Genomic DNA, 20,375 nt, shown 5'->3' on the forward strand with positions numbered 1-20,375 from the left:
GAAGCTTACATTCAATTTTTTTTTCCCATCCTTCCTGACAGATAATCCAAGACCAACAAATACAACTTCAGTAGAAGGGAAGTACAAGAATTCAGACTATCCTCGAAGGGTAATGAAGCATTTGAGAAATATATACTTCTTAAACTTTCCTGGAAGCTACAGAATAAACCAAGGATCAGCATCATCATGCATGAGCTTTGGTGCAAGGTGCAACACGGAAATGCATCTGAGTTACAATTTAGCACAGTCCTGAAGAAACTCAATCCTTTTGTTAGGAAAAATGTCTAACTTAGATCAATTAATATACAGAGCCATCTATGGAATGATGAGTTCACAGTGCAATTCCAAAATGAATCCATTTCTGCAATATCTGCTCTGCCAGCTAACGAATTTAGAATATACTATTTGCAAAAACAAAAATACTATCTTTAAAATAAATCAGGCCTCAGGGAATCTCTGGTTTATAGTTGATACATTTCCCAAATACTAAAATTTCTTAAACTTGCATTTGAAAGAACTAAAAGAAAAAGTCAATGCTCTTTCTCCCCTCCAGAAATATTGGATAGTCCCTTCAATTAACTGACAATCTATATAATATCTTAAAGAGTAACTGTATGTGCCAAACGGGACTTGGAAGGAGGGAGGGGAATTCATTTATGTGATCTGCAAAATAAAGTGAAAAACTTTAACCACATTGATTGTTTAAGATTTTCAAAAACAATAACAAAAAGGAGAGTTTCCTTGACTTGTTTTGTACTTCAAGAGAACCATTCACCACATTAGAAATAGGAGGGAATTCCTTGCTGGCCCAAAAGACACAGAACCTGTATTTCATCTTCTTCCAGTTAGAAAAAACTGTTCTGCTATAATATTATGTCTAAAATTAAAATGAATGAAAGAGTAGAGAATTGAATTTATTTATACGGAGGAGTAAAGTCTGTCATGCAATCAAGTGAGATTGGCTAAGTGACTTACCGTGAGTAAAAAAGAGAGCAAGCAGCGATGCAGAAAAGACCCCATAGATTATTCTACATTTTTATAGCTTAAGTATGAGTCCCTTCTTCTGAAGAAAGGACTTTAGTTTCATGTAAGGAAAGAATATCAAGATTGATTTTCTTCCTACCAGTTCGGTGAATAGCAGGCATTTAGCCTCCATGGTACACTCTGAAGGACTGATCAAATCTCACCATCACACCCATCCCCCATGTGTCTGAAATTCCACTATTAGCAGTTCAGTCCTTTGGATCTGGTAGGATTTTGATTTTGAATGCGCCACGGTCTTTTGCGGCCTAACCTGTATAATTGCTTTTGGCGTTTGTGAATTTCTCTGTAATTTCTCTTCTGTATAGAACTTTGCATGTGTTTGGATTAGCACTTAAATGATCAATTAAGGTAGAGTGCAAACATGATTTTGAAAATTAGTTATGAAAGTACAGGGAAAGGCCTTAGACTTTGAATAGAAAATAAGCTAACTTGCAAGGTCATGATATCTATCCCTCCCATTTCAAAGATATGAAACTATCCCATTTTTAATTACACAACCTTCAGGAAATAATCTAGACATCCTATTTTGATATTTAAACCAATGATTAACAGCCATCATAGACAGGCAATTTCTCATCTAAAGGATAAGAAGTTTTCATTTGGAAGCCTAAGTCTACATCTCTTCAGTACAATTTAAACATTGTGAGCATTCACTAAGGACCAGCCACTATGCTAGGCACATCAGAGAATATAAGATCAGACATGGTCCCTGCCCTCAAGGGAACCCCCATCTTCTGAAGGAGAGAGATACAAATTCAAGCAGTTCTAAAGCCGGGCAGACTGTGACAAATGCATCAGGAGAAGTATAAACAAAATATTAGTAATTAGTAGAGAAGGTTAGAGATACATATCACCTTAAAATTGGGGCAGTGGAAAGATCTTTCAGAAAAGGTGAAATCTGCTGAAAAATCTAGTTTGTGCCAAAACAAGACAGGAATAAATAAGACAATGCCTGCATTTATGAAAGTTCTCAGGCTATCAGGAGAACAGGCCTTGAAAGTACTACAGCAGACCAACATGGGAGAGTGATGGTGTGAACAAATTACAGTACCATGAAAGAGAAGAATGTGGAAGGTTTGTCCTTCTACAAGGGTTGGGGAGGGGTCTGCCTTGAAATGGAAGTAAGTTTCACCAGCTAATGAAGGGGAATGAAGGACATTCCAGGAAGCAGAGTATCACATAGTTGAGGAAGGGCTCTAAAATAAGGGTGTAAGTTTCACAAGGGTAGAGGAGAACAGGGATTTCAAAGACAAGGGGATAAACAGCAGTTCATTATTGTCTGCAAAAGAGCGCTTTGTAATTGGAAGACAACTATTGACTCAAATTTGAATTTTGTTCTTCCTGGATTTTATTTTCTAATTCTTTCTAATTGCTGCTGTGGCTGAGCTCTCTCATGTTCCATAAATTCATCTCGAGGCTGAAATTCACATTTCCCTCTATACTAAGAGCCTGGCCACTCATGGCCTCCCAAATTCAATACACAATATATTTATCAGTATATTTCAAGTCTATTCTCTACTTGACAAAGGCAGAGGGACTCTTCTGTCTACAAAGGTCATATGGTTTTACCTTGCACAAGTAGGTAATTAGTCCATCTCTTCTATTTTTAATGCATTCTTACCATTGTTCTAAATAGCCCAGACTGGAGCATGTCCCCACAGGCCACCACCACAGTTTGTGTTATCAGGCCAAGTTATAAGATAATCACCATAGCACTTCTGGCTTGAAACTTTTCTCCTTCCTCCCCACAATTCCTCAGAACGGGTACTCATTGTTTCTTTCAGGTTTTGTTTTGTTATTTTAAGTGCTTGTGATTTGCCCTTGCTCAAGAAAGCATCTGCTCCATAAGCTATTCATCAGAAACCTGTGGTTCAAGAAGTTGCAAAGACCTTCCCCGGATTACTATCATCTCCCTTCTACATGAGGGTCGGTTTCCCCCAGGAGGCACCAAGTTACTGTTTCTGGCTTCTGGCCCACCAGATAGTAACACCTCTGCTTGGAGGCCAGGAAGAGCAGGAAGTACCTAGGATTAGGCAATAAGTAGTTTCCACATCCGGCACTCTGAAAACAATGCAATTACTTGCTATTTATCGTAAAGCTTTTTGCCTTTACCGTAAAGCTGTTTCAACTGTACATGGTTCTAGCTTATGGCTACTTTCCAAGAAAGTCACTGTCTTGCTTGTCCATTTATTTATTCACTTAACAAATCTTAAGATCACAAAAAAGAAACAGATATAAAGAAAATAGATATAACACCATTTAGTGGGGGAAACATGCAATATCAATACATATATAAATACATAATATAATGATACGTAATACTATATCATGTTAGGCGGCAAATGCAACAATGGAAAAATAAGCAGGATAGACAGACAGAGAGTAATGGGAAGTGTTATTTTAGATAGCGTGACCAAGGAAGGCCTCTCTAACGTGGTGATATGTGGGCAGAAACCTGAATGAAGTGAACAGGATGAATATCCAGGGAAAGAGCACTACAGGCAGAGAGAACTCCATGCGCAAGGGCCGTGAGGTGGAGCATGAACGTGTGATCCAAGAACAGCAGAGAGTCAATGGAACTGGAGTATGAAGAGCAAGGGGAAGGACATGAAGTCAGAGACTGGCCAGAAGCCAAATCCTGAAGGGCCTGTAGGCTTTCGGAACAAATTTGCGTTTTATGCTGTAAGTGTGATGAGAAGGCAGTGCCCACCCCACATCCCCCCGAGTCTGAGGGAGACACAGGAATCACAATGACTGCAAAGTCTAGACGTGCCATTTACTGCTACGGGGAAAAGCAGGTAGGGCCTGAGGTGGGGAAGGAAATCAAGAATCGATGACTGCCTATTCCACATTATGGGGTGATTACTGGCTCTTTATACACTTGAATCTTCAGAGTTTTCTTCCCAAATCTTCATGTACAATCAACTTCCAACTATTTTGGTCAAGGGAGGCAAGTAACAAGAAGGACAATGGAAAACTTATTTACATTTTATGCAGAGCTGATTTCAGACACCATTTTGAAGTAGGCAAAGTTTATGAAGTTTCCCAGCCTTTGAGTTCATCTCTTCCACACCCCACCCCAAATTTCCTTCTCCATATTGCCCCAGATTTCTTCTAAAGACATGTAGTATCCTCGTTTTCTGGTGTGTGTGTGTGTGTTTCTCTCTGTCTCTTTCTGCCCCCACTCATCACCACCCATGTGACTATGGAAAGGATCAGGTATCAGTCATTTACATCTTAGGATGAATTGAACCCCACATATAATATCTCCCTGCAATATTTGCCCTTTACACCTTGTCTCTAATTATGTGCTGAATATTCCCCTTAAGGGAATGTCTATTTAATTCTCCTCTTAAAAAGCACTGGTATGTTTAGACACCTACAGATTTCACCTACAGGTAAGACATGATATAAAAATAAGAGTGATCCAACACAGTATATACCAGGGATGCTTCTTAAATGCCCTCTACTTTCCCAAGAAAGAAGGCAACATCCAGAAAAAGGTTTAAAAATAAAGCAGTCTACTGGGTAAAGAATAGTTATCTTTTAGTTACTGCTATGATGAATGTAATGCGTAAATAACAAAATATTGTCTGAGGTGTTGGGATGAAGGTTAATTGTCCAGACTGATCATCAGAACAAATGCCCCTAAGGCAAGTACGTGGAACAGACCAGTAAAGCCAGGAGCTACCAGGGATCCAGGAACATGACTCCAGGGAGCAATAGATCTGGAAAGAGTGCAGAAATATCAGAAAGAATTTCTAAGAGGAGAAGCCACTAACACCACAGCTGTGGTTAGTTTTTCAGAACTTCATGTTCATATATGTGGGCACAGCGTCTTAAAAGCCCCAGGGCCAAGGGAAGATCAATACCCATTGCTAAATCATATTTACCTTAAGTTAAATGCTTCTAAAAGAGTAAGTTCTTTGAATTCTAACTTTATGGCTGATTTTTCATCAAATTATTCATAAATATAATAAAAAAATGAAAGAACTATAGGTAGAATACTATTAATTTTTTGTTTTATTGAAGTACAGTCGATTTACAATGTTGTGTTAGTTTCAGGTATACATCACAGTGATTCAGATATATATATATATATATTCTTTTTTAGTTTCTTTTCCCTTATAGGTTATTATAAAATATTGAGTATAGTACCCTGTGCTATACAGTAGGTCCTTGTTTTTCATCTATTTTATATATAGTAGTGTGTTTATGTTAATCCCAACTTCCTAACTTATCCCTCCCCACAGAATACTATTAATTTTTATCTGTACCTATTAGTTGATACTCCTTTCAATATTACTACCCTGTTACCTTTCAGGTGAAAGTGAATGGGCCTGGGCCGAGCAGGTGGAGACAGGCGGCCTGCTGGCTGGGGAGGTGCAAGCCAGGCTGCAGCGTTCCTGCCTGGCCACGGCAGCTTCACCCCTGAAAGTGTGCATCGTGGGCTCGGGGAACTGGGGTTCAGCTGTTGCAAAAATAATTGGTAATAATGTCAAGAAACTTGAGAAGTTTGCCTCCGTGGTCAAGATGTGGGTCTTTGAAGAAACAGTTAATGGGAGAAAACTGACAGACATCATAAATAATGACCATGAAAATGTAAAATATCTCCCTGGACACAAGCTGCCAGAAAATGTGGTTGCTATCCCGAGCCTCAGTGAGACTGTGTGGGATGCAGACCTGCTGGTGTTTGTCATCCCCCACCAGTTCATTCATAGGATCTGTGACGAGATCTCTGGGAAAGTGCCCAAGGGCGCGCTGGGCATCAGCCTCATCAAGGGCATAGACGAGGGTCCCGAGGGGCTGAAGCTCATTTCTGACATCATCCGAGAGAAGGTGGGCATTGACATCAGTGTGCTCATGGGAGCCAACACTGCCAATGAGGTGGCTGCTGGGAAGTTCTGTGAGACCACCATCGGCTGCAAGGTAACGGAGAATGGCCTTCTCTTCAAAGAACTTCTGCAGACTCCAAATTTTCGAATTACGGTGGTTGATGATGCAGACACTGTTGAACTTTGTGGTGCCCTGAAGAACATTGTGGCCGTGGGAGCTGGGTTCTGCGACGGCCTCCGCTGTGGCGACAACACCAAAGCCGCCGTCATCCGCCTGGGGCTCATGGAAATGATCGCCTTCACCAGGATCTTCTGCAAGGGCCAAGTGTCCACGGCCACCTTTCTGGAGAGCTGCGGCGTAGCTGACCTGATCACCACCTGCTATGGGGGCCGGAACCGCAAGGTAGCAGAGGCCTTTGCCGGGGCCGGAAGGACCATTGAAGAATTGGAGAGGGAGATGCTGAATGGGCAGAAGCTACAAGGACCTCAAACTTCCGCTGAGGAGTACCGCATCCTCAAACAGAAGGAGCTGCTGGACAAGTTTCCACTGTTCACTGCAGTGTACCAGATCTGTTACGAAGGTAGGCCCGTTCAAGAGATGTTGTCTTGTCTCCAGAGCCATCCAGAGCATATATAAAGTGAATTATGCAACATGTCAGGGAAAGGCATCAATCATTTGGATTCAGCGGAAACTGGGACTTGCCAACAAGATGTTTGCAGCATCGTAACTCCATCATGGATACTATGAATTTTTACAAGTTCATTTTTGAATTGTGAGATGAAGTTCATTGGCTAAGATGTTACTGGGCAACAACTAGATGCACATATGTGAACGTGTGAGTGTGTGTTCCTTTCTCATTTTGTGGATGTTTCTATCAACCAAAATTAAAGGCCCTTTTTAAAAATTACTTTTGAAATTTTCCCACTGTGGTAGCTTATAAGATTGGAACTATAGCAGCTAAAAGTTTTGGATCTAATTCATATGGATCTCAGTGAAGGGATTTTTTTTCTCATTCTCTTGAGGTTAAAATTTAACCAGCATTAACATGGTAGAGTGGCAGAGTGAGTGGGTTCAAAGATCAACATACTGTAACTTCTAAATACTATCTCAGAGCCAGCATAATTAACTACTTCGATTGTGGGTTGATTTATTATTTTAAACAATTACATATTTTTAATTAGGTAATCCACTTATATATATTCCTCTCACTACAGTTTTCTGCATTTTTAGCCTTTTTTCTCTTCATTAGCTACCAGAATGTGCTTTCATAAAGGCTCAGCAGTAGCAGAAGACAGAAAACTCATCTGGGATTTTCCTGCTGTGACTGACACATTCTTCTGATTAATGACACATGTATGATGCTTTTTGTCAGGTAGTACTTTTATGCAAACATTTCCTTTGAGCCTCACAGAGCCCCTGAAAGGGGGCTGCTATTATTCATCATTTAAGATGCAGTCACTGTGCCTGGTTGCCTGGTGAGTAGGGGCAGAGCCAGAGTAAAGCCCAGTGGTCCTCCCCCTACCAAGGTGCCAGGACCTGCTCAGACATCACTGGGCTGGTTTGACCTCCTGCTAATTGGCGGTAGGATACACAGCCTTTACTGAGGCCATAGTCGGGCTTCCTGCAGCTGAGGTTTGTGTGGGTCCTTATCTAGAAGGATACCGTTCAAAGTGTGGACCTCTCTCCATCAGCTTCACCTGGAGTCTCTTAGAAATGCGGGTTCCCAGGTCCCAATCCAGACCTCTGAAGTGGGATCTTGTACCTATGCTTTGACATGTCTTCTGTGTGTTTCAATGTTCATTACAATTTGAGAACCACTACTTTAGAAAATTTACTTTAGATTGACATTGGCATTTCTCAAACCATGTTCCACAGGAAATATGTGTCCCGGGACCCAGCGGTGGTTCCGGTGTTCCCTCCAAAGGTCCACTGAGTTTGGGAAAAGCTGCATCTGTACACCCCTCTTGAAGGGGTAGAATGTATGTTAGTTTGTTAGTGGAAACTGTTTATTTAACTCAGCAAGTCCCAGACATATAAGATTATGGAGATTTCTTTTGGCAAGAAAACTTACCAAAGTTTCCAAGGAACACTGTTCCTGGCTGAGGTGACCTTAGGACAGCTCAAGTATACCCTTCACTCTCTGCAAGAAATGAGGATGAATGACTACCTGTGGTATTATTCGTTCTGAACCTTTACAGTTCAGGTCTGCCATAGACCCCTGATAAAGCTTTGAGATGACACTCTCAGGTACGAGTAAGTGGATGTCAACTTCACCAAAACACACGTTGTGTGGACTAAGTGCTTTTAATTCTAGAATTAGAATGGGAATTACTGTATCTCTTAAATGAGATTGGTTTCAGGATAACATTACAGTTACCTTACATAGCACTTGATAAATATTAAGGGAACCTATGAATATCACTTATATATTCATGGATTTTCAGTCACTTTGAGATTTTGATCCTTTTTTATTTTCCAGCTTGGGACTTATTGTCTTCTGTACTTGAAATGATTTTTTGAATAGACTTTGCAGGAATTTTTTTAAACTCCCATATACAGAAGTATGTGAAAGCACACAAAATCATACAAGTTTCATTGATTTTAGTGCCACTGTTAAGTCAATTTTTGCTTGTCTCATAATTAATCTTTTTAAAAGTTTGTACATAGGTAACAAAGTGTTACTTTTTAAGATACATAACAGGCTGTAAATTAATTGTGGAGTCTATTAAGTAGGATAATCAGATATGAGGAATTAGGATTTTGTCTTTTGTATATTCTCATCTGCATTCAGCTTCCTACTCTGGGTTTTGTACTTGAGCATTTTTTCTTTATAAATGCCTTATTACCGCTCTGAAGTCTCTGGCTGTACCACTTGAACATACTTATAATATTCTGCACATATGGAAAAAGGTAAATTTTATGTTTGTGCTTTGCTAACTGTAGATGTTTATTACTCTACAAGTTATCTATTTTTATAACCACCTGTGGTCCACCATTTATTTTAATTCATCTTTCTTACTAATTATGGTAATAGGGAAGAGAGAGACATCTAGAAAAGAAGCTTAATTTATACTTTTTCAGCCAATCTGTGAATGTAAAAACTACACTGTTGCCTTGCCATAATCCAACCTACTATAATGTGGAACAAATATCTGCCTTGGAATCCATCATAGCAGGTAGAATTGAGCTAAACTCCTTCTGGTTTTTCATTTAACCCTTAGCTATAGCATGGCCCCATGGCATTGGCCCAAGGAGCAGTGAGGTGCCACTGTACAAAGGAATCTTCAGTTGTTCCACTAGTTCTAATCTAAGAGACTTTTACCTACACATGTACTATATTTGTTTACAGATTGTAGGTAGATATGATTTAAAAGTTTGATTTAATAAACATTTAATCCCCCAAACCTATGCTACTGATCCTATTTTTTAATCAGCTTATTTAACAATTTTATTTGTTTAGGTAAGCTTGTTTTTTTTTTCTCCCTGAACTGGGATGCATTGACAACAATAAAAAGGCAATTAAAAAAAAAAGTGAATGGGTCTTTCCCCCGTTTTCTTCTTTTTCATGTACCCCTGGACTCTAATAAATGAATTAATAAATGGATACTTTTTTTCTTTTTCTAAGAGGAATATATGTGTGTACAGATTAAAATGTGTTCTAACAGAAAATCAATCCCACTAATGACATCTGACTTAGTATTGGAAGAATAAAAGAACTATAAACAAAGAAATCCCCAATGAGGTATTTACATCTTCTAAAAAAACAAGCAGAAAATACTTTTAAAGTTGCTGAAATTAACTTGTTACCCTCAACCCAAAGAAAACCTGTTTGGTTAGGTCACCAAACCTGAGCAGAAAATATATCCACACAACTGCATTGCAGCAGCCAATATGGCTGCCAGGGCCAGGCTGAAGTACAAAGTCAACACTGAATAAATAATATCAAAACCATGACAACTACTAACAATGGTCTATTCCTACCTAACTCTCAAAGCCAAGGTGACTTCACCAAAGGATAATCTTATGACCTGCATTTTTTGTACAGTTTCAGGAATAGGTATGTCCTAAAACGCCTAAAAACTCTGACTAGAGAATGGCATCATGGGAATGTGCTATATATACACATATATATGCATATGTACACACACACTAAATACATATATATATTCTATAAATATATTCCACAAACATCTAGAAATATATATATAGTGTGTGTATACATATAATGTATGTATATATACAATGTGTGTGTATACATATATTTATTTTTTAACATTTTATCCCTCATTTTAAAAGGGTATGTTTCTTTTGATCTAGGACAAAATAAGGTTATAAACCTGATCATGTTGTAGTTTTGGCCTTGCATATCAGATAACTTAGAGAAAAAATTAATTCTCAATTACATCTAGTGTTCTTAACCTATGTTTTTAATCAAATTTTCTCTCCCTCAAATTTCCCCATCCTCATTATTTAGATCTTGGTTTATTAACCTAATTCTACTGATTGTTTTGCTAATGTGCCTCCTATTTTTAAAAACTTCGTATCTTTTGTGTTTGTAAGTATAGTCTATATAATGAGAGAGAGATAGATAATATGAGATATATGAGATAATATAAGTACACTTATATGTATATATAATAAAAATAGGATAATCGCTATTATTGACTTACACTTTGTACTGAAAGTACTCTGCTCTTTCTCAAGTGAAATCTGAGAGTGGGCTCTGATATGGAAGAAGGGATTTGAGGTTCAGGAAATGAAAGAGCCAGCACCTAGATGGAGGTAGCAGGTGCTGAAAGCACTCTTCTTTGTCATGGTAATCACCAGTCAACTTTGTCCAGGGAAGAACTCTGGTTCTGAGGAGGCTCAGGTGGGTAGAGAAGAAGCTAAAGGAGAGTAGGTCCTTAGTAGTCAGGCAATTGCCAAATGGGAGCTGAAAATTCAATTGCCCCTAATTGTTCTAGAGCAGGTTCTGGAGCAAATTCTAACTCAAGAGCCGCTGAAGAAAGAACAGAAGCCCTGCACTGGCTCTAGAACTTCTTTGTCTCTTGGAGCTACAACAGTGGAAAGGATAATGGATCAGCCTCTGTGGCTAAAAGAAAAGCAGTCACACTGAGTTTTACTCCACAGTGGGGTAGAGTTAGATAGAAAATTCCTCACCGAATGGTACTTTCCACTCTTTATTATCTCAAAAGAATTTTCTTGCCAATAGATAAAATGTATTTCACATTGTTTAATAGAGGAGATCAACTCAATTATAACCACTCAACTCAGACCACATCCAAAACACCTTGCTAAGCCACTGCAATTAATGATTGATCTCAACCGATTTCCTGGTTCTAATTATAGTTGGCCAAGCCTTGGTGACACTCAGGATCTTCAAGACCGTGAGCTGAGAAAAATCTAACAGTAAGGCAAGGCCACTCTGGGAAGAGATCAGTGGTCCCATTGGGGCACAGTAAACTTAAAAGTAGTCTAGGCATGTTGCCACATTCCCCACATCTCATTTCAAGAAGCAGGGGAGGGCACACAGAACAATGTCTAATCAATGAAAGAGTTGTCCAGCCTAGTAGGAGGCAGAATAAGATTAGGAAAATCTACTTAAGTCTCTTTAAAGGATGCTGGAAGCAGGATCCAGGCCCAGAGAGAAAAGCCTGGCAGGAGCTTAGAAATAAGGTTCAGTCCCAGCCAATTCCATGATCCAGAATTCAGTCCCAGGAAAAAAATAGAATGAGAACCAAAAGCCAAGAGCCCATCGACAGAAGATCTGTACAACAGACTGGCCATACTTACAATGGGATAGCAAGGTAAACAGAGGTGAAGATGCTGATCTCTGCTTTGCCAGACACTGAATCACTGTCACATATCAGACAATGAGTGCAAAGTGACAGACTATTTACAGATCATTCTCCCTGGTGGGAAGAAGACCTTCAGTGTATTGCCAGTCAGGCTTCTTCTGGTTCAGGAGCCAAGCAAGGAACAAGCCTGTGGCTGGCAGGTCTGAATACCCAGAGTTGCAGTTCCTGCCAGCATCTGATATTGTGCCTTCCCTGTCCCTGACACAGAGGCATCTGCCCAGGGAGAGTGTGAGACAGCCCTACAGAGAGACCAGCCAGAGTCATAGGGAGCACCACAGTGGGAAGAAGAACACGTAAAGGAGATTGATCAGTTCAGGAGCTCAGTCTTAAAAAAGGGAATGACCTTCCCAGCATAATCATACTGAATTTCAGGCTATATTGATGCTACAAAGGATAATTTTATCATAATTTTTTAATGAATAAATCAGGAACCTTTATTTTCTCTTTAGAAACTTTTCCATCTAAATATTTTTTATAAGCTCTTTTTTCTTAAAAAAATTCAACATTTTTATAATACATCAGCCTGATATATTTTATAATACATGCTGTTTGAGTTAATGAAAATCCTGAGATGAAACTTATTACTTAAATTATTTTAAGGTACATTATACAGCTTGTAGGAAACTGCCACTTTCCTCTCAAGATAAACCATTTCCTTCTGGTTTTGCATAATAAAGACTTGCAATTCATAAAGTCTGGCATTATAAATCACTGTATCCCCTTGAAACACAACCAGTCAATTGTCTTCCTCAACTAAACTGCACTGAGTTGCTATTTTGTAGGCTATTATAATCCAAGATACAAACTAAACCAAAATTAACTGTACATAAAATCTATTTCAAAGGAGTTTATAAATTTATCACCTGAAAGTTTTAAACAATAAAAAGAAAATGCAAGAAAAGGGGAGGTTTAACATGAAAACCATTATAGGGAATACCTTTTTATAATTAACTAGTGACTACAGATTATCCAACATTGTAACTAAAGTATGAGATATCATAATTAGAAGTAATGAGTTTTATTCTTTAAAAAAAAATTGCACACTGTGAGCTTTTTCTTTTGGCAAAATAACAGTCTGAGGAAGGACCAGACCCATCTGATCTACCTCATGTATCTACTCTATGGGAAGAAAATATAGTACCCTCCATTTCCCTCATGAAATTATGAGGGAGAAAGTGAAAAGTGAACTGCCCATACTCGCACAGCCAGGGCAGGCTTCATGGATACGCAAGTTGTTCAGTCACCCAGGGTACCAGACTTCAAGGTTTCTGTACTTGATCTAATGCTCTGCTGTCACCATCTTGAAATTCTTATTTTTTGAACAGGGGCTCCTGCAATTTCATTTTGCACTGGGCCCCACAAATATGTAGCCAATTCTGCCTACAAAGAGGTCAACTACAAATCAAGAAACATCATCCCAATTGCCACATGATGTAACATGTACCTAGTGTATAGTATACAAACAGGAAATGTTCATTGAATGAATTAAATCAAATGTATTCACTAGTTTCCAAGACAGATTTTAATCCAAACAGTTGAGTTTCTTTAAATCGTTTTATAGTGAAAAAAATCAGAGAACGGAAACTTCCCCACTGATAACCCTTTCCCATGTCAACTTATCCATATTATTATTATTCTCTTTTCTTTTTTAGCAACAGATATGCAAAGCTTATTCATCTGTACTGTGTGTGGCCAGGTGTCCTAATTAGCAAAAGCACAGCAGAACCCTGAGATATTCAGGCAGCCCACCAGGACTTCTTTTACATGAGGATCCATTTCTGTAGACTTCTTTAAAGAAACACAAATGGTAACTCTGTAATTTGGTGGTTAGTTCTCTGAGGCCCTTGAGCTTGCACACCCTTGACTCCAGGAAAGCAGTGAGTCATTCTGTTTCAGCAAGAGCTAGGAAAGTGATTTGATTTTGGCAAGAAGGAGTGCTACATGGGTAAATGTCATTCATATGCACTTCTGTAGGCAGCTTTGGGATTCCTCCCCAATCCATGTCATCTTATATGTTACAGCACAGCATCTACTTTAGGGACAGGCCTAAGTGGCTATATTTTTATCATAACACCCTGCTCCTATGGCCACAGGTGACTGAGCAACACATGGGCACTAGTCTCGAGGGCAACTCCTTCCCTGAGACTTTGATCTAAGACCTATAGAGCTAGATAGTGGGAGCTTACCCTGAAACGTCATGCAGAGGTGGGACCAGAGTGACCATTTCTGACCAAGTGTGCACTAATTTTTAAGTCATAGAAAGCTAAATTGCACAGATAAATAAGAGAATAGAGCAAACACACCGAGAAAGCAAAAGCCAGAAACCCAGAGAGAAACAGAGAAAGTAGATGTCTCCGTTCCTAACAGCTTTCCAGTTTCCAACTCCATTCTCACAAGCCCCCGCTTGTTTTCATGTTTCTTATATTATATAAAAATCCTTTCACTAAGCTAGCTTGAGTGGGTTTTGTTCCTTGCAATCAAATGTGTAGTACAGCATCCCTGAAGAATGTATTCTAAGTTATTTGACAGCACTTACTGTGAAATTGAAACACCAAACAGCTGGAGTCACCAAAAAAACACGACCATCTAGGGTTGGCCATAAGAGCTCTCAATAGATTGGAAAAATTTTCTTCTCTCAACCTCAAGAAAAACAGAGTCAATTATACAGTCCTGTACAAGCTGAAAATCTTTACCTCCTTCCTGTGTGCATTTCAACTGTTCTAAATGCACCCACCTCCTGCTTACAGACCGCTCTGTTCCTCTCCTATTACCGAAAAGAGGGTACGAAGCCCAGCCTTTTCTAGCACTTCCCAGAGTCCCAGGACTTGGGTAGCCAGAGCCTGAGCACCAGCATAAGAGCCATGACAATGATACCAATTCCCCAGAAGTGCCCTGGCACCCAAGAGAAAGAAAAGAATCTCAAGAACAGGAACAAAATCAAGCAGAGATCTATATTCAAAAGCCAATCCAATGGTCATCCACATCCTTGCTTATTTATCCTCATGATTGGTACAATCTGAGAAAGCAAGGAGTCAATGCTATTGATGGCTTTTTGTTCAATTCATTTAAGATATTTGCTGTTAAGCCTTCTCATTATCTTTTCATACTGCTTCATTTTCATCTCCCCAAATATACTTTCAAAGGCAAGATAATGCCAAGAATAATCTTTTATCTTGCACAACATTTGGCACAATGCTGGACACATAGAAGGTATTTAAAAATACCCATTCGACTTAATTAATTGAATGACTAGTTCCTCAAATGGAGTTAACTAATTTTTATTCATCATGTGGTACAATCTAGCCCAGTATCTTGATAGATAAAAGAGAAAAGTGTAAAGCACAAGGGGAAAATGCTTCACCTACCCTAACCTCTAAAGCTTAATTGATCTTCAAGTGTTTGCTGAATTCTCCCCCAGTATTATTTGACTTTTTCACAACATGGATTCCTGCCAGGCCAAGCTTGAAACAGATTACTTCAGCCCAGATGAAGTCACACACACACACACACACACACACACACACACACACACACACGCATGGGTCATATTGTTTTTGCCTAAAACAGATTCTTTGTTGAATTTCCCTTAGCACACACAGCACAGAGCATATCACATAGCTGTCTGCATACACTAAGCACTTAATAATGTTCTGCAGTTTTAAGTAGTTGTGTGTCCCTAGAGAGTCTTCAAAATATAGCCCAAGACTAAGAGTAAAAATGAAATCTCAATGATAGTTTTTTTAAAAAAATGCCAGAAAAGGGATGCCAATAGCTATTTCTCCTTGCTACTGGCCGATGTTTTTATACATTGTTTCTAGGTAATATGAAGAAGAAGACCTATAAATTTAGATTTATATTCTCTAAATTTCACTCAGGTAGATGTGGGTGACCTGGGAGGTAACTGTAGAAAAATATACCTGTGTAACTTTTAGAAGATTTTACTTATATTTAAGCCTTTATTATTCACAGTTCATTATATTTACTATTTTCCTTTCATTTAGTAAAAGTATTTAATGATATCTTAAAGGTCACAATGAAAGTAATAACAAAAAATAATCCTGGCTGTTCCTGAGAGATTTTTCTATTTTTTATTGCTGAATACAAAAATTAGAGTAAAATGTCTAAACAGTTACTAAAAAATACGTTTATTTTTATTGCTAATAAGATTTTTTAAATTATCACACAGGTCTTTCTTATAAAATGAATAATAAAATTATACATATAAATAATTAAGCATGATTACTCTTATATGTAGGTAAAATTTTTCCTGCTGATTTGAGAATTCCTGTTTCTCTTCCTTATAAAAGTATCTCTATAAGAAACTGATATCAAAGCTTAAAATTCTCCTATTAGAGATGAGACTTTAGATTTAACATAAAGTCTCCTTCCAAAAAGACACTTATAAGGGGGTTGTGGAATACTGACTGGAGAGATAACCTTTATCAGACAATAGCACCTTAAAGAGAATTAGTTTATCAAGTGTGCTTCACCTGATAACTAAGTTCAAGTAAGTTACTGAGAAAATGGTATTCTTAACATGGTTGAAAAAACACTAAGAAAGAGATGAGAACTGGCCTGGATAACGTTTTAAATAGCAGGCACCAGAAAGCCAGGAGTAAACATGAGAATACTTTGTGTCTTAGGAAAGAAGGCCCAGTATAAGGTAGGAGAAGAAATCAGAAAAGAAATGCAAAGAACATATATTCACAATTTTTTCTATGGCTGAACCCAAAATTTCCTTCTCGGAACATGCCTTAAAATAATATTATCCTCATTAAAAAAATTAAGGGGCAGCAGTGGTTCTGGAATCAGCACTGGATATAAACACTCCACAGCTCATTTCTCTAGTTCATTAAAGCAAAAAAATTTGTTGTCAAATACCTGAGGGCTCTAGAGTCAACTCCTGGTTTACTTCTGAAAAGTAAACCAAAGCAGGTAGATTGCAGAGAGGAGCCAAAATATAGAAAAGAAAGTGAGAGATGTTTCCCTTTTTTTCCTCACAGACTTGCCCCCAAGGGTGAGGCCCAGTCATAGAGTCACTTACCAGTGGCAGCAGCCACAGAACTTTCAGGAGAACTCCCTTTTTTCTGGTCAGAGAAATAAGGAAGAGTAGATTCTACAGGCTGGAGGGTATAAGGAAATTTCAGTGCACTGACGGCTAGACAGGGGGATTCCCTAAATCTATGACCTTACACAAGTCTCAGGCTTATCTATCATCTATGCATGTGTGGGACAGACCCAGACCAACATAATAAAGGCATAGAGAAGTAAAGGGAGATTTGAACCACTGCCCATGTCTCATACTAACCTCTGAGATACTTGTGTGTGTAACAGACTCAAAGTAGCTTATAAAGTGCTTTGAAAACTGAACTGAGATATAAACCAGAGGCAAAGAAGACAAAACGGAACACATAGTCTTAATCTACTCAAGTTCTCCAACACTTCCCAGAGGATTATAACCAGACCCAGTGTCTACACAACATAACAATCCCCTTGTCCAGGATGAAAATCCAAAATTACACAACTTGCTGAGAACCAGGAAAATTTCACCAATTCTCAAGTGAAGACACAATGTGCAGATGCCATTCTCAAGATGATCCAAGTCTTGGAATTACAAGGCAAAGACTTTAAAGCAGCTATTTAAGCTATGCTCTGTGAATTAAAGAATTACACAGCTGAAATGACTAAAGGATAAGGGTTTTTAGAGGAATACATACTATCAATATAAAAAAATAAGGTCAACATGTGAAATAAAAAATTCACTAGATGGGTCCAATAGAAGACTGGAGATGACACAGGAAAAAAAACAGTGAATTTGAAGATAATCAACAGAAATTATCCAACCTGAAGAAAAGAGAAAAGAGTATTTTTAAAAATTAACAGATCTGCAGAAGAATCAAAAAACAATTTTTTAAATGAGAATGGTAAGTTCTTTCTTATCAATAATTTAATGTAAATGTAAATGGGCTAAATTCTCCAGTCAGAAGACATATTGTAAAGTGGCTGAATAGATAGAAAATAAAATAAAAATAAAAACAAGATCCAATCATATGCTGCCAATAAGAGATTCATTTTAGCTTTAAGGACATATATAGGCTGGGAGTAAAGGGATAGAAAAAATATTTTAAGCAAATGGTAATCAAAAGAAAGCAAGCATAGTTGCACTTATACCAGAGTGAATAGATTTTAAGTTCACAATGGTCACATGAGAAGGTCATCATATAATGATAAAAAGTCAATTCATCAAGATATAACAAATGTAAATAAATATGCACTCAACATCAGAGCACCTAAAAACATAAAGCAAATACTAACATAACTAAAAGGAGAAATAAGCTGCAATACAATAACAGTTGGGGACTTTTAACACCCCACCCTCAACAACGGATAGATCATCTAGACAGAGCATCAATAAGGAAACAGCAGATTTGAACACTATAGTTGAAATAGACCCAACATATGTACACAAAACATTCCCTCCAACACCATCAGAATACATGTTCTTCTCAATAGGACTCAGAACATTTTCTAGGATAGATCACATGTTAGGTCACAAAACAAGTCTCAACAAATTCAAGAAGATAGAAATTATATCAAGTATCTTTTCCAACAACGATAGTATGAAATTAGAAACCAATAACAAGAGGAAAATTGGAAAGTTCACAATTACATGGAAATCAAACAACATACTCCTGAACAACAAATGGATCAAAGAAGAAATCAAATGGATCAAAGAAGAAATCAAAAGGGAAAACAATTGAAACTAAAAGAAGAAAACCAGGGAAAAAAGCAACTTGATATTGGTCTTAACAATGATTTTTTGGAAATGATACCAAATGACATAAGCAACAAAAGCAAAAATAAATGAATGGGACAACAACAAACTAAAAATCTTCTGCATAGCAGAAGAAATTATCAACAACAAAAAAAATCAACCTATGGAATAGGAGAAAATATTTTCAAACCATGTATCTGATAATAGGTTAATATGCAAAAGATATAAGGAACTGATATAACTCACTAGCAAAAAAAAAAAAAATCCAATTTAAAAATGGGTAAAGGACCTGAGTGGATATTTTTCCAAAGAAGATATACAAATGGCCAACAAGTATATGAAAAGGTGCTCAACATCAATAATCATCAGGGAAATGCAAATCAAAACCACAACAAGCTATCACCTTACAACTGTCATCAAAAGAATACAAATAACAAGTGTTGGCAAGGATGTGGAGAAAAGGGAACTCTCCTACACTGTTGGTGGAAATGTAAATTGGTACAGCCACTGTGGAAAACAGTATGGAAGTTTCTCAAAAAGCTAAAAATAGAAATACCATATGACCCAGCAATTCCACTCCAGGGTATACATCCAAAAAAACAAAATCACCGATTGGAAAAGGTATATACAACCCAGTGTTCATAGCAGCACTATTTACAATTGCCAAGATATGGAAGCAACCTAAATGTCCATCAACAGGTGAATGGATAAAGAAAAAGTGGTATATATACAATGGAATACTACTTAGCTATAAAAAAGAACAAAATTTGCCACCTGCAGCAACGTGGACTTGGAGAGCATTATGCTAAGAGAAATAAGTCAGACAGAGGAAGACAAATACTGTATGATATCACTTACATGTGGAATCTAAAAAAGATAACAAAGGAAATTCCCTGGCAGCCCAGTGGTTAGGACTCAGCGCTTTCACTGCCAGGGTCTAGGTTCAATCCCTGGTCAGGAAAGTAAGATCCTGCAAGCCAGGCAGTGCAACCAAATTTTTAAAAACAAATAAATAAAATTTTTAAAAAATTAAAAATAGGACTTCCCTGGTGGTGCAGTGGTTAAGAATCCACCTGCCAATGCAGGGGACACAGGTTCGAGCCCCAGTCCAGGAAGATCCCACATGCAGGGGAGCAACTAAGCTTGTGCGCCACAACTACTGAGCCTGCGCTCTAGAGCCCACGAGCCACAACTACTGAGCCTGCGTGCCACAACTACTGAAGCCCATGCGCATAGAGCCCATGCTCCACAAGAGAAGCCACAGCAATAAGAAGCCCGTGCACTGCAATGAAGAGTAGCCGTCGCTCACCACAACTAGAGAAAGCCCGCGCGCAGCAACGAAGACCTAGTGCAGCCAAAAATAAATGAATAAATAAATAAATGTATTTAAAAAACAATAATAAATAATAATTTAAAAATGAAAAATAGTGAATATAACAAAAAAGAAGCAGACTCACAAGTATATAGAACAAACGAGTGGTTACCAGTGGGGATAGGGAAGCGGGGAGGGACAATATAGGGAGAGAGGATTAAGAGATACAAACAATTAGGCATAAAGTAAGCTACAAGGATATATTGTACAATATGGGTAATATAGCCAATATTTTATAATAACTATACATGCAGTATAACCTTTAAAAATTGTGACTCACTATTGTATACTTGTAACATATAATATTGTACATCAACTATACTTCAATAAAAAAAATTTTTTAAAAACCCACAATGAGATACCACTTCACACCTGCTAGAACAGCTGTTATCAAAGAGACAAGAAATAAGAAGTGCTGGTGAGGACATGGAGAATAGGGAATCCTGGTACATTGTTGATGGTAATGTAAATTGGTGAAGCCACTATGGAA

General features: G+C 38.1%; 1 pseudogene across 1 annotated transcript; it reads left to right on the forward strand.

The window, feature by feature from the left end:
- The first annotated feature begins 3,517 nt into the window (after window positions 1-3,517).
- Window positions 3,518-20,119, forward strand: LOC309635209 (glycerol-3-phosphate dehydrogenase 1-like protein pseudogene; annotated as a pseudogene). Its single transcript has 3 exons — window positions 3,518-3,628; window positions 3,732-3,842; window positions 5,329-20,119. The product of its transcript is annotated as a glycerol-3-phosphate dehydrogenase 1-like protein pseudogene (transcript).
- Window positions 20,120-20,375: the final 256 nt, after the last annotated feature.

Source organism: Balaenoptera borealis, assembly GCF_965194805.1.
Source record: "Balaenoptera borealis genome assembly, chromosome: 9".
Classification (NCBI taxonomy): domain Eukaryota; kingdom Metazoa; phylum Chordata; class Mammalia; order Artiodactyla; family Balaenopteridae; genus Balaenoptera; species Balaenoptera borealis.